The sequence below is a fragment of the Babylonia areolata genome, chromosome 7 (genome assembly GCF_041734735.1).
Source record: "Babylonia areolata isolate BAREFJ2019XMU chromosome 7, ASM4173473v1, whole genome shotgun sequence".
Taxonomy (NCBI): domain Eukaryota; kingdom Metazoa; phylum Mollusca; class Gastropoda; order Neogastropoda; family Buccinidae; genus Babylonia; species Babylonia areolata.
The window spans coordinates 14,546,441-14,551,440 of record NC_134882.1 but is presented as its reverse complement, the minus strand read 5'-3'; positions in this window follow the sequence as shown (position 1 = coordinate 14,551,440).

The window sequence follows — 5,000 nt, the reverse complement described above, 5'->3', positions numbered from 1 at the left end:
TGCAGCCTGTAGATTAAAAAGAAAGAAAGAAGAAAAAAAAAAGAAAGTTAAGCATCTTTGTACATACTGTAAGCTCACATGTATGCGTAATTTTATTATCCTCTTTTTAGGGATTTTTTAATTTTTTTTTTTTTCGCGTCCAGTTATATATATATATATATAAAGGTATGTGATTATTATTGTTGTTGTTTTTCTTACACAAAACCCCGTGGGCATGTGATCTCTCTTGTTGCTTTCTCTCTCTCTCTCTCTCTCTCTCTCTCTCTCTCTCTCTGTCTCTCTCTCTCTCTCTCTGTCTGTCTGTCTGTCTGTCTCCCTCTCTCTCTCTATCTCTTCATCTCTCTGTTCCTGTCTTTCTCTCTCTGTCTCTTTGTCTCATTCTTTCTCGCCGTCTCCCTCTCTCTCTCTTCCTTTCTCTATCTCTTCATCTCTCTGTTCCTGTCTTTCTCTCTCTGTCTCTTTGTCTCATTCTTTCTCGCCGTCTCTCTCTCTCTCTCTCTCTCTCTCTCTCTCTCTCTTTCTGTCTCTCTCTGTCTCTGTCTCCTCTTCCTTCCCTTTCTCTCATCCGTTCCCTTCTCTGTGATATTTATCTATCATATATATATATATATATATATATATATATATATACGTGTATGTATAATTGAATTGGAAAGCTTTCTTTGTTGAGAGACATTTCTTATCATGATCATGGTTTTTTAATTTGATTGATGAAGATTATTTTTGTTGTTGCTGTCATCCAGGAAGCAGGTCAGTCCGTTGTAGCAATGAAGGGCATGCACCCATGCCAATATTACAACCCCCTCCCCTCCTCCCCACCCACCTCCCCCCCCATCCCCCCTCCCCGCCCCTCAGCCCCCCCCTCTTCCATACACACGCAAAGACAAACCAGATTATTATTGTCACTGGTTTGTGTCTTCTTGTCATGTCGAAGATTGAATTATTTAACACTTTTTTTTTTTTTAATAACAAAAATGTTTACAATGAGAATGTAAGGAGAATGCCTAGATTTTCACGAACAGAAATGCTTCTAAAATTTACGTTTATTTGGTGGGGGTTCGGGGGGGTGGGGGGGGGGATTGTGAGGGTACAGAAGCGGGAATGTTTGTGAAAGTGAAAGTTGCTTTTTTTTTTTTTTTTTAACGTCAGAGAATGTTGATGTATCCCTGGAGATGAGAGCTGACGGACTCTGTGTGTGTGTGTGTGTGTGTGTGTGTACGTGTGTGTGTGTGTGTGTGTGTATTTTGTTCGTTCATTCATATTCTTTCACTGCCTACACTTTCGTGAAAAGCCACTTATTTTGTATATATAATTTTTTTTTTATCAGTTTTCATGCCCGAATTTGCGTCGATTTTTTGCCAGCATTCCCTGCATGGTATCATCAGAGACACGTCATGTATATCTGCCTTTTTTCTGGCAACTCAATTCTTGTGTGTGTGTGTGTGTGTGTGTGTGTGTGTGTGTGTGTGTGTGTGTGTGTGTGTTTCTCTCTCTCTCCCTCTGTGTGTGTGTGTGTGTGTGTCTGTGTGTGTCTCTGTGTGTTTTGTTCGTTCATTTATAATCTTTCACTGCCTTCACTTCAATGAAGAGCCACTTATTTTATCTTGTTCAGATTTCGTATATAATTTTTTTTTTTTTAATAGTTTCCATGCCCGAATTTACGTCAATTTTTTGCCAGCATTCCTTGCATGGTATCATCAGAGACACATCATATATTTCTGCCTTTTTTTCTGGCAACTGAATTCTGGTGCGCGCGCGCGCGCGCGCGCGCGTGTGTGTGTGTGTGTGTGTGTGTGCGCGCGTGTGTGTGTGTGTGAATTTGTGTGTGTGTGTGTGTGTGTGTGTGTGCATGTGTGGTGTTTTTGTTCGTATATTTGTTTGTTTGTGCTACTTATTGTTGTTGTTTTTTGTCCAAAAAGTAGTTTTCTTTGGATTCGAACTCCGACCCATGGTCCGTCTGGTCGTGAATAAACTTGGTTTTGATTTTGATTCCTTTAACTTACTCTTAGCATTGATAATGAAAAAAAAAAAAAAATAATGAAGGATTTTGGTGCTACAAAAGATCAGTTTGTGATAATGATTATATCATGTACAAACACTACATTTCACACTAGTTCAACTGGATTTAGAATCGTGTTTTACAAATTTTAATGTTAGTCGTTTTGTTTTGTCTCTGATTTAGACGCCTTCCGACACTTTCCTTACTGAATGATAGTTGTGAAAGAAACCAAAGATTACTAGTAAATACAAAAAATGTTGAAAGGGAAGGAAGGAAGGAGGGTTTCCTGTTCATATTTTGTATGTCCCTTCTCATAAGTATACCAGTAATTGTAGACAGTTAGTTTGAATTTTGATTTTCACAATTCAATGTTATCATTAGAAATATATATGTATATATAAAGATGAATAGATAGATCAAAAGGCAGAAGAGACGAAGGTAGGAAGAATATTCTGTCGGAAGAGAACGCGGCGTTTGTGAGTTTAACTCCCTCAGTACGGCCAGTCCTCTCTTCTCCTCTACACAGACCCCTCGGATGTCCAGTGGGTGTCTGAATGACCCAACCTTTAGCATCCGTCGTAAGAAATGTGGTATTCTTTGTCAACATTCACCTCTTCAGGTATAAGAGCCTTCCTCTTGCAATATTTTGATGATGGTAATTGGGGTGAAACGCTGTTAACGTCGTCTCTTTCGCCGTTCGTATGGAGAGAGTTAAATCCATCGTAATAAGCCTTCTGTTAAGTCCGTCGTCAAGGGATTTTTTTTTTTTTGTTGGCGTTGAATACCAGCTTAGTATATACACATTCTGTACAGCAAATCTTCAATGGATTTTGCAAGTTTGGATCTTACGTGCATACCTCCTGTTTAGCCAACCTTCAAGGGTTTTTGTTAGCTTGAATCCATCGTGCATACCTTCAGTTTAACCTCCCTTCAAGGGATTATGTTACTTTGAATCCATCGTGTATACGCTTCTGTTTAGCCAAGGTTTTTTTGTAAGCTTGGTTTCTTCGTATATATATCCTCTGTCCAGGCTATCTTCAAAGGGGTTTTTGAAAGTTTTAATCCGCCGTACTTACCCCTCTGTTTAGCGTGTCTTCAGGGGGCATTTTGTGAATTTGAATCCAACGTACGTAACTTTTCTGTTTAGCCTATCTTCACGGGTCCACTATTCGACGAGGTACTTACTCGAGCTGGGCAGCTACTGTAGTTATAGTTGTCGTCATCATCATTGAACGGAACACAGTGACAGAAGAGTGTTTAGGGTTTTAGACAAGTGTTTATACTGATTTATAATAACAATTAGCCTGAATGATATAAATAACACACACAAAACACACACACACACACACACACACACACACACACACACAAACACACACACACACACACAAACAAAAAACAACAAAAAACAAAAAAAAACCCCACTAAACAGCAGAACAAAGAACAAGAGAGCGAGCTATCACGATCACCATCATCATCATCATCATCATCATCATCATCAATGAATGAAGCATCGTAAACTGGTAGCTTAGTGTTTTATGATGATAAACAAAATTCAGTGTCTGGTTTGAATTCTTTAAAAAAAAATAAATAAATAATAATAAAAAAATAAGTTGAAAGAAAATGCTAAAAATCAAACTGAAAACAGGAATAAAGCCAATATATAGAACGAGTTAGAGATTACAGCAGCAATGTTCTGTTTTTAAAAAAAAGAAAAGAAACGTCCTTTATTTCGCAACAACAACATAATTAAGATGAAAACAATGGAAGAAAAAAAAAAGAGAGAGAAACAACGTGACTTAGCCAGATATATGTTTATACAGAATGAGACACTCACTTAATTACGGCGTATATTGGATGAGACTTAATGGCGACGGTTACGAATGGAAAAGCAGAATGTGGATTCAGACGTCATAACACACGCACGCACGCACGCGCGCGCGCGCGCACACACACACACACACACACACACACACACACACACACACACACACATGATCACTAACTCTGAATTACACCAGGTACTTACATAGACAAAAATGTTTAAAAAAACTTTTTAACTCAAAAAACAAACAAACAAAAAATCACAAATAAAACCCAGAGGACGACAAAAAAATCACCAAAATGATAGATAACTGATTATGTATGTATCAGCATGTTTAAAAAAAAAATATATATACACACAATGCTTTTAGCTTACCTGTTTTACGAATGATCGCAGAGTCTTGTCCTATATTACTTTACTCTTTTTTTTTTTTTCTTTTTTACAAATGGAAAATATATGTTGCCTTTTTATTCGTTTCCTTATGATCGCCTTTTAGACATAATTATGATACGGAAAGAGAAACCTCAGTACTATGTATTCGCGCATAACCTGCCATACTATATATTATAATATGAGACGATTTAAAAATGTGTATCATGCTTACTTGCAGCTGGTTTGGATAGGAATACTCCGGTTAAACACCTGTCAGTTTTACAGCTATGGGTCTATGTGTGTATGTATGTGTGTGTGTGATTGTATGTAAGTATGTACGTATGTATGTATGTATGTACACGGTGTTTTTATTGTTATAATTCTTTTTTTCTTTTTTTTCTTTTTTTTATAAATCATGTCTTGAAATTTTGCTTTGCTTTCTAAAATAAAGAATTCTTATCAAAAATTGTACTCATGTCGGTACTTTTGTTGTGTCAGTCTTGTGGTTCCTATTGTGGATGTGTGTGTGTGTGTGTGTGTGTGTGTGTGTGTGTGTGTGCGCGTGCGTGCGTGCGGACGTGTGTGTGTGTGTGTGTGTGCGTTTATGAGTGTGTGGGTGTGTATGTGTATCTGTATCTATCTTTTTTTTTATGTGTGAATTATTATTATTTTATTTCATAGTTATCGTTTTAAAACTTCTTTTTATTCTATTCAAAATGTTCATACCTCAACACTTTGATGATTTTCTGTAAGTACTCATACAGTAGGACATGAAAAAAGCAATAAATGGAATCATCATCATCT